This window comes from Gossypium hirsutum, chromosome A13 (genome assembly GCF_007990345.1).
Source record: "Gossypium hirsutum isolate 1008001.06 chromosome A13, Gossypium_hirsutum_v2.1, whole genome shotgun sequence".
Lineage (NCBI taxonomy): Eukaryota > Viridiplantae > Streptophyta > Magnoliopsida > Malvales > Malvaceae > Gossypium > Gossypium hirsutum.
Window position 1 is genome coordinate 102,947,380 of NC_053436.1, and position 12,450 is coordinate 102,959,829.

The window sequence follows — 12,450 nt, forward strand, 5'->3', positions numbered from 1 at the left end:
TACACGATTAGATAAAAATTACCGAAGACTATACAAAATCAACGTAACAAACGGGTTTTGGCATATAAAACTTCAGTACACAAAGTATAGAAGCCCATACTTAGCATTCAAACTTATACACACACCCACTACATTTATACAAATAAACTTGCTAATCCCGAATACGGATTAACTTTCCTTCAGCCGATTCGCTTACTAGCGACATTTGGTTGAATTAAAAGTACAGCTTGAGTGGCGTTGAAACAAGACAGTCCATATCATTTTTTTTTTCCTAAATCTTACATCAATAAACTTTGAGCTTTGTCTTGGATGAGTTTCCACAAGGCATCCACATGGTGTTGTTGAGTCAGAGTTGTTCCAATGGCACATCGAATTACATAAATCCCACTCAACACTGCATGGCTCATGAACGCTCTTCCACTTGAATTTATGGCCTCCACCAATTTACAGTTCAAATCCTCCTCCTCCACCTTGGGCTTCAACCTGAAGCAAACCAATGCGAACTTTCTGGCCACTACGATCTCAAACCTCTCATCTTCTCCCACAAGTGCTTCGAATCGTTTAGCCATGGCGATATCGCTTCGAATGTGATACATCAAGTTAGCCAGACCATGTCGGCGAATCACAACCCAAAGCTTCAAAGCCCTAAAACGTCTACTCAATGCTATCTGCCAATCTTTGTAGTCCACCACTGCTTTGGATTTACTTGCGTTGTTTCTTAGAATTTCAGGGTCAGTTGACAATGAATCCACCAACAACTTCGGCTCCTTGATCCACAGACAACAGCAATCCATGTTTGTGAGAAATCATTTATGTGGATTCATGCCGATGGAGTTAGCAAGCTCCACTCCATCAAGATAATGGCGGAGCTCGGGGCAAATGCAGCCACTTCCTGCATATGCTGCATCAATGTGAAGCCAAAGCTTGAATTCCATGGCAACTTTGCCCAACTCTGCAATAGGATCGACAGCTCCAGAGGGTGTTGTCCCAATGGTTGCACATAAAAATAATGGCACCAAACCAGATTTGATATCGTCTTCAATGGCGAAGCGAAGGTTTTCGGGTGACAACGAAAACCCTGTCGAAAAAAATGTTTCAATTAACCGAAAATTTGATGGGGGAATGCCTACGAGTTTCGCTGCCTTTTGGAAAGTGAAATGCGTTTCATCCGACGCATAAACCACCAGTTTGGTTATGTTTTCCCACCCTCCAAGCTCTTTCAAGGCTTTGTCCCTTGCAGCAGCCAAAACGCAAACAGCAGCCTCACATGTACTGCCATGCAAGACTCCACCTCCGGTTCCGGATAACAAGAAGGAAGATGGTAGCTTAAGCATTTTGCCCATCCAATCCAAGACAATGGGTTCGAGCTCAGTCGCCGCTGGTGACGAAATCCAGTTGAAACCAACGACATTAAAACCCGAACAAAGCATTTCCCCAAGAAAGCCAGCAGTGCTAGCATTTGCATGGAAATAGGCGAAGAAGTTGAGACTTTGCCAATGAGTCAGGCCTGGGATGATGCAATTGCTGACATCTTCGAGTATGTCTTGGAGTGGTTCAGGGCAATAAGGGGCTGAGTCAGGCAACATGGCCGACAAATAACCGGGCTCAACGGTGCTTTGAACTGGGTATTTCTCAACGTTTTCGTAGTAATCAGCAATGAAATCAATCACTTCTTTGGACTCGTTTGAGAAGGTCACTGGATCAAGGGGAAGGAATGTTTTTCTTGATTCACTTCCCATTTTATCAATATGTAAATGCTTCTTTGTTTCAATGGGTATATCGGTAAAATGAACACAAAAAAGATGGTATATTTGTATATTAACGGAAGCAGGCCTAGAGGGGTATATATTTAGCAAAAAGGAGAGGAATTAGGCTTTAGAAAGCGACAATAACAGTTAGGTTCGATTACAAAAATGTCACATTTGATATATAAAACGTGAAAAATTAAATTAAATAAAAATTAAATTAAATAAACTAAAATCTGATTAATAAAAAAAAGTAAATATTAAACTTAGTCAAGCAAAAACTTCATATTCTCTGTTTAAGTAGATGATGATTTTTTAGAAAGAAATTTTTATTTAAAATAATATTTTAAATTAATGTCATATTATTAATCCGAACTTGATAATTTTTTAAAAAAAATTCGTGTCGAATTTTCATTGGCCGGTTTAATAATTCACTAATAGTATTAACACAACTACCATAATAAAATACATATTAAGAGTACAAATACAAAATTAAATATTTTACAAATTGTGGTAGGTCTGGAAAATGACGCATCCCCTTCAATACGAGATATGCTTCTCATACAAATACAACATTAAATATTTCACTAATCGGTACAACACGTTTAAAAATGAAAAACACGTTTTCGTAAATGCGTTTTCAACCTTGAAAATTTTAAAATGTGCTTTTCAATGTCTGAATATATCTAGGGATTCCCGGGATATCTGAAAAAAGGATTGAGATTTTTGGGGCTCAATAAAACTTTTCAAGAGAGTTACAAATGATAAAGTGAAAACGCACTTCCCAGGACGTGCTTTTAGTGAAGTAACAAAAATATGCATTGAAACCATACTCAACTCAACGCTTTTTTCTCTCTCTCTTTAAAATCGACCTATTCTAATAAATACGGTGAAAATCAGTCTAATTCTGCAAATACTTTTTAAAAATAACATATACTATTAATTTAGGATGTTTCTTTGCTCTGCCCGACTAAGGGCTAAGACGAACACCTTATTTTATTTTTTTTCCATTTTTTGGGTTTGGCCTAATTTGTTTTGTTTGTAGGATTGTTTTTTTTCCGGTTTGGATATGAAATTTGGACCAAAATCATAAAAAAGAAAATAAGTTTTACTTGTTTTTTTTATCGATTATAGATTATTTTTCGATATAATTGATCCAATCCGATAGTTCGGTCTAATACAATTGAATTTGAAAAAAGGTTTTTAATAAATTAGAAAAAAAATCAAAATTGATTACTTTTACTTAAAATATTTAAGGAATTAATGTCACATTTAATATATGTATTCTTATAAAATGTTCAATGTAATACATGTATTTTGAAAATGTCTAATGTGATACCTGAAATATCAATATGTGTTTTATCATGTACTTGTACTTTTATAAAATGCCCAATATGGTAGTTGTACTTTGAAAATGTCCAATGTAGTACATGAACTATCAATGTGTGTTTTATTATGGTACTTGGTATTAACACTGTTAGTGAATTGTTAAACTAGCCAATGAATCGACATGTAGATTTTTTTTTCAAATCTAACATTACCTAAAAAACTAAATAAAATAAAATTTAATTTAGTTTAAAAAACTAAACATATGGTTAATAAAAAAGAAGTAAATATTAAACTTACATAAGCAAAAACACCATCTTCTCCATTTAAGTAAATGATCATCTTCTCCAAAAAAAATTATTTTAAATTAACTTTTAAATATTTTTTTTATGTACAAGTTCTTTCATGTAAGTTAGTATTTAACTATATTTTAACTATATCTTTAGTTATTTGTTTTTAATTTATTTTTTTTTTGTTTTACTTAGCGTGTCGAAGTTTTATTGGTTGGTTTAGTAATTCACTAATGATATTAACGCTAATTACCATAATAAAATACATATTACTAATACAGATACCACATTATAAGCAATTGATTAATTAAGCCAAAGATGTAAAGTTGTTATATAGGCATGTACACTTTTAAAAAATGTTGTCTTGATTCACTAGGAGTTTTATAATATTTATATAAACAATAATTTGAAGGTGATACTTGCAACTTATAACTGATTGAGATTTCTTTTGTTGTTATCTTTTGATTCATTATTTGTAACTAATTTTGTGTAATTTCATGTAGTAAATTTTGTGGTTAATTTGAATAAATAAATAAAAAATCTAAATTAATATTGATAATTGGAAGTAATTTAATTTTCTTATTAATATATGCTATCCAAAAATTTAAATAGAGATATCCAATAATGGAAAGTTTAATCGGCTTAAAATTGTTTTTTTATGACAATTAGTTCAACGAAGAAAAAAGAAGTTAGGTCTGTTGGCTATAATGACCTTTTGTTGCGTATGACTAGCGTCACATATTAATATTGTGAACCATAAAAATTTTTGCATCATTCTTCATGTCTCCATCGTTGAAAATGAAGGATGTAGAAGAGGTCTGTATTTTTTACGCAACTAACTCCAAGGTGAAAATTAAGGATTTCGAAGGGGTCGCGATTTTTTGCGCAATTGATTTAAAGTGAAAATTAAGGATATAAGATGGGTTCGGGTTTTTTACGCACTGACTCAAAAAGGATTAATTATTTATGAAAAATGATTCAAGTTAAAATTTATATATATAAATGATATGTTCTTTATAATGATATAGGAGAGGTACCGCCTGACACACTAGTAGTATCGCCCCCTCATCATTAGGCAATCATCACATTTTAAAAAAAAGTATTTATAATGATATAGGAGAGGTACTGCCTGACACACTAGTAGTATCGCCCCCTCATCATTAGGCAATCATCACATTTTAAAAAAAAGTAATCTTTTTAGGAGCTGCCACTATGTAAGACAGTACCACTATGTATTATTTAAAATACCTGTTAAAAAAATATTTTTTTTCTTTTTTTCCTTCTTGAATATTCATATTTTTGACTAGTATTTTCAAAAATAGATATTAGTGTCCCCTGACACGGTGGCAGCACTCAAAAAAATTTATTTTCCTTTTCTAAAAAATTGATAATTGACTAGTGATGACAGGACATGCCACTGGTGTATCAGGTAATACCGACGATCACTATAAAGAAGAGTCATTTATGTTCATAAATTTTGACTTTAATTATTTTCGTAAATAATTAAATATTTTTGAGTCAATTGTGTAAAAAAACTCATTGCATACGGCTCACGTTGTAAATAAGCAAATCCAAAAGGGCGGATATTGGTTAGCTTTCGAAGGGATCCTATTTTTTTGCGCAATTGATTCAAAGGCGAAAATTAGGATATAAGAGGGTTTTGACTTTTTTATACAACTGACTTAAAAGTGAAAATTAAGGATGTAGAAGGGGTTCAGCTTTTTTACACAACTAACTCAAAAAAATAATTATTTATGAAAATGATTCAAGTCGAAATTTATATATGCAAATGATTTGTTCTTCACAATGACTGTCGGCACCACCTGACACACTAGCAACGCTGCCCTCTCATCATTAGCCAATCATCTCCCTTTTTAAAAAATAATCTTTTTGGGTGCTACCACTATTTCAAGCAGCACCGCTATGTATTACTTAAAATATCTGTTAAAAGTATTTTTTTCTTTTTTTCTTCCTGAATATTCGTATTATTAATAAATATTTTGAAAAATAGATGTTAGTCTTGCCTGACACAATGGCGACGAAAAAAAAAATTAACATTTTAAAAAGTCAATAATTCACTAGTGAAGAAAGAACATGCCGCTGGTGTATAAAACCACACCGACAATCACTACAAAAAATGAATTATTTACATTCATAAATTTTAACTTTAATTATTTTCATAAATAATTAAATTCTTCTGGCTCAGTTGCGTTAAAAAAAAACCATTGCATACTGCTCACGTTGTAAATAAGCAAATCCAAAAAGCGGATATCGGTTAGCTTTTTAGTTTTTGAGAAATATTTAGGTTTTCTAATATTTAACAAAGTGAAATTGATAAATATAATACCATTGTCGCTATAATAGGGGCAAATCCAAAAAGGCCAACAGTAGTTTTAATATTCAAAATTTTTCATTCCAAATTATGAAAAATATTTGAATTCTAAATTCTTAAAATTTTAATCTATTTATCTGTGTTATTGGTGATTCAATTTTTAATTAATTTTCATTTTCATCATAAAAAATACTTATAATTTCATGACTTAATTTTAAAATGTTTGTCACTTAAGCATTAAATTATTAACGTTATCTGATTGTCACCAAATCATGTTCATATCATGTTTTCACTTTTATTTTGGCCACCTATTTTTTAAGTGACTTTAATTTTGGTCACCAAAAATAATTGTTATAGCCCAAAATTGCCTGGCCCAAGACCCACAAGCAGATAAACTAAAAAATAAAGTCCATTTACAAACCTATACAACTACCCAATACCCAAACAAGCCCAAAATAAAAAACAACCCAAGGGCCAACAAAACTAAGGAAAAACAAAAACCCTAGCAGCCAACCTTCAGCCGCTGCAGCCCAGGGCAGTCTCCAGGCACCGCACGTCGCGCGCCTCCTCCGCGTCGTGCGCTGCTCCACCACGCCACATCAGCGATACACTCACGCACGTACCTGCAAACGTGCAAAAAAAAATAAGTTGTAAAATCGGCTATAAAAGCCTTTCAAAATATATTGTAAAGGGGTTTTTTTTTTTTACGAATACGAACACAAGAAATACACACAAAAGCAGTCAATAGCAATAAATATCAGATTTGGCAATCAAAAGGTTGATTATTGCTCTTTCTCTTTTCGGATTCTTGTTTTTTCCTTTTTTTTTGTTTTTTTTACAGATTGATTTTAAATAAAAAACGAAGGAAAAGAGGCTTACCTGGGTTTACCCCGTGGTTCGGCGTCGGAGGCAGAGGCGCAGAAGCGCCGATGACCCTCGTGCGCGGCCTCCCAAAGCAGGGTCAAAACCCTTGAAGCAAATGGGGTTTCTTTTTTTAAAATGGCAGAATGCCATTCAATTGATTTTCATTTTGGTTTAAAATGCCAAACAAAACAGCACCGTTTGGTGCTGGGCCCATGCATTTTGGCTCAAAATGGGGTATTTTCACAATCGGTCCTCCCCTTCGTCCTAGTGTTCAATCGAGCCGTGTTTTTTTAAAATTATTTTAAATTGTCCCTGGAATTTACGCGCCGTTGCAAATCAGTCCGCGCTGAAACATTTCTTTTTGGGATTTGGTTTATTTTCGTTTTTAGTCCCTATTAGTTTACGCGCATTGTATTATAGTCCTTAATGTTGTAAATTAACCTCTTGATTTTGTTTTCTTTTAAATCGGTCTTTTTTTTTGGTTTTTTTTATTCATTTCAATTGATTCTTTATAAATTCATTATTTGTTTTAATATATATTATTGGAATTATATTGAATATATTATGATTGCATTATTTAGTGGTATATATATATTTATACTTACTTTTAAATCTATTTATATCTAATATTTTTAAGATCCTATTTTACTACATTTTTTTTATCTTTTAAACGTTCTCATCTATTATTATTATTATATATATATATGTATTATTTATATTAGGTTTTTCACTTTATATATTATCAATGGTTGACGGATAAACTTTTTAAAAAAAAAATTATTTTGTGAAATCATTGATCTCATACTATATAGATTGTTATTCATATATATTCTTTTGTATATTTTTATATGATTATACGTATATAATTTATGTTAAAATTTTTGTTATATGTACATAATTTGTTTTTTTATGAGCATACATTATTACGTTTACGTGCATTATTTATATTTTATTTTATTTATAAATTTTAGTTTATAGCACTAATTTTTAAAAATTTCTTTCTATAGTATTGGTTTTGAAATTATATGTTAAACTTTATATTTTATATATTATTTATTTTTATCGTTATTCATTTATGATTAATTTCAAAGTTTTGCATGTAGTGTGTGTCTACATACATATAGTTTATTTTATATATTATTCGTTTGTTTATTATTTGTTTTTGGTGTGTTTTTTTTTTACATATTTGCACCTTTGTAATATTATTGATAAATAGTAATATATTAACTATGTACATGTTATTAGTTACCTTACTTTTGTATCTCCGTATATTGATTTATGATCGACCTTGCTCACTATTTCACCTTAAATTGTTCGTTCCATTTTTTTAAAAAAAGTACTCCACTGTTTTTATAATTGCTCATGCTATTTAAAAAAAAACCCTTCAATATAAGGGAATATTTTGTATTTGAGAGTTTGAGAGATCGTGCCCAACCGTGCTGGGTTTCGATTTTTCATTCAACTAAAATACAGAATATCCTTTTGAAATTTCATCCTTGTTTTCTTAAATTAAAATGAGGCAATATTTTGTATTTGAAAATTCGGTAAATCGTGCCCAATCGTGCTGGGTTTTGATTTACCATTTGGCCAAATAGCCAAATATCCTTTTTAAATTTCAAATGCATGTATTTTGGAAATCATGAGATCTTGTATCGAGGGTTCAAAATGTCATGTCCTATTGTGCTGGATACGATATTTTATTCCCTTTGGGCGAGAGAATCTCAACATCCAGTTAAAGATATCTAAATGTTTTCAAAGGAATTATATTTTAAATTTTTTTTCCAAATCTTTAACATTAGAACGTTAATTGATCAAATACGGTATCAATTTTGGGCTTCGCGAGAGTGCTAATCCTTCCTCGCGCGCAACCGATTCCCGAACCCATTTCCTAGTTTTTCGTAGACAAAAAAAAATGTTGTTTTAATAAACAAAAATGCTTTCTTAAAATGATCAATCACAAGGTGTCCCGATCACACCTAAACAAAAAAGATTGGTGGCAACTCTATTTTCGTTTTAAAGTCGACCTCCGTTTTTCAACATAAGAATGGTTTCGACAATAATTTTTTTTAAGTCTTGATTCGGGTAAAAAAAATTAAAGATTAACATAAAAAAAGGTAGAAACTAAAATAATTATTAAAAATTATTGTATTGTACTTATTTAGCTCCATTGTCGAACATTTTAAATTTCTTTTCTTTTCTTTTCTTTTCTTTTCTTTTTAATATTGAAATTTTAAGTTTCAAAATGTAACAGCCCCTCATTAGATTCGATCGTCAAATCCGCGCTACAAGATGTCACATTCGTTGTTAGAACAATTACTATTAAGTTCACAGTAAAACAATCAGTTCAAATCATCATATATGCAGCAGCAACAACAACAACAACATTACAAACATTAGATATGATGTACAACCCTTCTTGAGTCTTATATAATTGTAAGAATACTCTAAGGTTAACCCGATATCGAGTGAGGACCAATTTATAAAAGTTTCAAAATTTCAGTTTAACGTTGTAGTGTGAAGAGGTTCTTCATCGCCACGTAACTTATATTGGATTCGGTGCCCTGAGTGTAGTATTTTTATTACATTTATAATTTTTTTAAACAGATTGGTTAAAAAAATTATTCATGAATTACATTAATACTTTATATATTATCCTCACGTGGTTTTTGCATGCATAGCAAAAGAGAAGTAAATGTTATTCGTTAGTTGTCTAATGTTTAAATTGATACTAAGCGGTATTATGTAGTCAGATCGTAATATGAAAAGACAACTTGTATTAGTGGATGAACCTAAATATTACCTTAGTCTAATTGAAAATAAACCGACTGGAAGACTAATATGCCGTCTATCAAATTCAATTAGAAAGATATTATATTTTAAGCATCCAAGTGGGTGACTAAAAAAAACACATTTGTTATTTATTAATCTAGATAGAAAAATGGTGAAGAATCTTCAATCCAAATTCTGATAGGATACCAACCAAAGGAATGTTCAAATGACGGTTGAAGTTGTCATTTGTTATTTATAGAAACATTTTTTTTTTCTGAAATATAGAGAGGTTCTTTATCGGTCTCCTATGTAAACATGTTTAGCAATTCGCAATTGACGTATTTATCTAAATATTAAAAAAATGTTTAAATTTTTAATTATTTTACCTATTTATCTAAATATTAAAAAAGGTTTAAATTTTTAATTATTTTTAAAAATAATTAGGTAAATTTTTATTTCAAAACGTTATACAATAAATTTAACTAAAATATTAACATTGTTATTACCTGGACCGAATTTTAAAATTTGAAAAAAAAAACTAAATTGTTAAAACTATAAATATAAAGACTAAGTTCTATTTTTTTTAAAAAAAAGTACAATGACTTATATCATATTTGAACCTAAAGTAGCATTAAAAAAATTCATTTTCGAGAGGAGTGTAGATTAAACCTGATCATGGGTCAGGCCATCCGCCCAAGCCCAAAGGTCTACTTGAAAAGCAGAAGGATTTAGGCAAAAATGCAAACTCGAAAAATGGGCTCTAACAAAAAATAATGCTAGTTTTCTAAACGGGCCAGGCTTCAAGTAAGAATTTTTTGCTCGATTCGACCTGAATCTGCCTAATTTTATTTTATTTTTGCTATTGTTTGCTACTGCTTTGTTGTTGTTTGTTGCTGTTTTGCTATCATATTACTATAATATTGTTACTCTTTTGTTGTTATTATTTGGATATTATATATTCTTGTTTTATTGTTAATTTTACTAATATTTTAGAGATATTTGTTTGTTAAGTTGTAACTATCTTAGTGTTATTTAAGTGTAAAGACTTTTTATTATGAATTTTTAATTTGTTGGGAAATATTTATTTTAATGTTTTTAGTGTGTTAGATGTATTATATTTTTTAATTTTATTTTTATATAAAAATTGTAATACGGGCTAGCCAGGCTCGAGTTTACCACTTTTTATCCGGGCTAAGATTGGGCAAAATTTTAGGCTCATTTTCAAGTCGGGCTAGGCTCGGGGCTAGAAAATGGGTCTAAAATTTTGTTTTGGCTTGGCCCATGATCAGGTCTAGGTGGGATGCTATTTTCGAAACTACAATTTTTTTTTTAAAAAAATGTTATTTTGATAATTAATTTGTTACTCATGCTATTTTCGTAAATTGTTATTTTTTATCTATATTATATATAAAATAAGGGAGTTATTAAAAAAAATTATTTGTAAAAAAAATTATATAATTATATGGGTGTTTTTAACATTTTATATTTTTATAAATAAATAAAAATATTTATAATGAGATTTGGACTAAAGACATCGTGTATATAAAACTTTTTAATTTACCATTTAAACTTAAGTAACTTTTAATTTTTATATGAAACTTTAATAAGTATGATTGTTATATAAATTTGTTGATTGAGTTGATGTCGCAAATTAACGCGACATTGACTTAGGATTAATGGTAATACCATGATAAATAATTGTATCTATTTGGTATTCTTAATCTAATGTACTTTTTGTGTTTAAATTTAGTTTTACTCACAATTTAATCTATTTTTTTACATTTTAATATTGTACATATTTCATGTGTTATTTTTAATTAGTTCCAAAGTAACATTTCATTTTTATTCTATGTTATTTCTAAACATAAATCTATGTTCTAAATATGTGACTTTCATACACATACATGTGTGATAAAGTTTTAAATAAATTTATATAAAAAGGTTTAAATAAATCAAAAGTCCATGTGCCCTTTCAATTTTAAAATTTAATCCCTATACTTGAATTTTAAGACATTGAGTCCCTAAACTTTTTTATTTAAAAATCTTGGTCCCTCCTTTAATTTTGTCGTTAAAGTTAATAATGTCAAAGGTAAAATAACATTTTTTGCCCTAAACATTGATAGTTTTTTAACAATTTGGTCATTATCCTTTAAAAACACATTTTTAAATTTTTTTTTCATATTTTCATTAAAAACATAAAAAATTTAAAAAATGAAAATTTATGAAAAATAAAAATCTTTAAAAGTAAAAAAAAATTAAAATGATTTTAAAAATATAAACATATATTTCAAATTTCAATGTTATCTAAATTGGACCAGATTGGTCAATTAGGCCAGGAACTGGTTGGGGCACCGGTTTAAAAATAAAAAACAAAAGATTTTCCTTCCTGAAATTTTTTTATTGTTCTTTGTAAATTCCAACTTAGCAAATTTGACAAAAAATTAAATAGAGTTAGTGATTGAACCAACATTTTTAAATATAAAAAAGTATAAGAACTTAATGTCTCAAAATTAAAATATAATGACTAAATTTTATGGTTTAATTTGTTGGAAAATTAAACTGCGGTTGAAGAGATGAATAGATTTGTTAATGGGTTGGGCTATTTGTCTAAGGATGAGTTTGGGTGGGCGGCTGGGTTTAATGCGGTGTGTTTAGTTTACTTTTTGTCTCATACTACAATATCTAATCTCACAGTCACTGCTATTTTTATACTAATTGCAAGTAAACACACTGCTCATCCAAACTCACCCTAAGTTCGAAAGTTCATCCAAAATATGGGATGGTTGGGACAAAAATATTAGGCTCAAAATATGAGTTGGGTAAAAAATTTAGATTCGTTTAAAATACGGGCTTTAACATTCAAGACTCAAGCCTGGCCCGTTTTTTAAGTTTGTAATGTTTTATATTATGTAATTTATAACACATAAAAATTAAACCTATAATAATATATAATACTACTATAATGTAAACATTAAATAACTTAAGATGACTACATATAAAACTATAATACAATAAAAATTTATAAATTTATTAAATTTTAAAATAAATATAAATATATTTTTTAAAATTTTAAAAAATAATATGAGCAGGCTTTGACAAAATTTTAGGCCCATATTTCAAATTT

At 29.5% G+C, this 12,450-nt stretch overlaps 1 long non-coding RNA gene and 1 pseudogene across 1 annotated transcript; both read right to left on the reverse strand.

Annotated features, from left to right (window-relative positions):
* Positions 1-147: 147 nt before the first annotated feature.
* On the reverse strand, positions 148-1,796 carry LOC107893174 (phenylacetaldehyde synthase-like; annotated as a pseudogene).
* A 4,226-nt stretch (positions 1,797-6,022) lies between these two features.
* On the reverse strand, positions 6,023-7,055 carry LOC107894778 (uncharacterized). The gene is made up of 2 exons (XR_001683256.2): positions 6,573-7,055; positions 6,023-6,316 (listed from the first exon to the last, which is right to left on the reverse strand). It is a non-coding gene; the product is annotated as an uncharacterized lncRNA (long non-coding RNA).
* Positions 7,056-12,450: the final 5,395 nt, after the last annotated feature.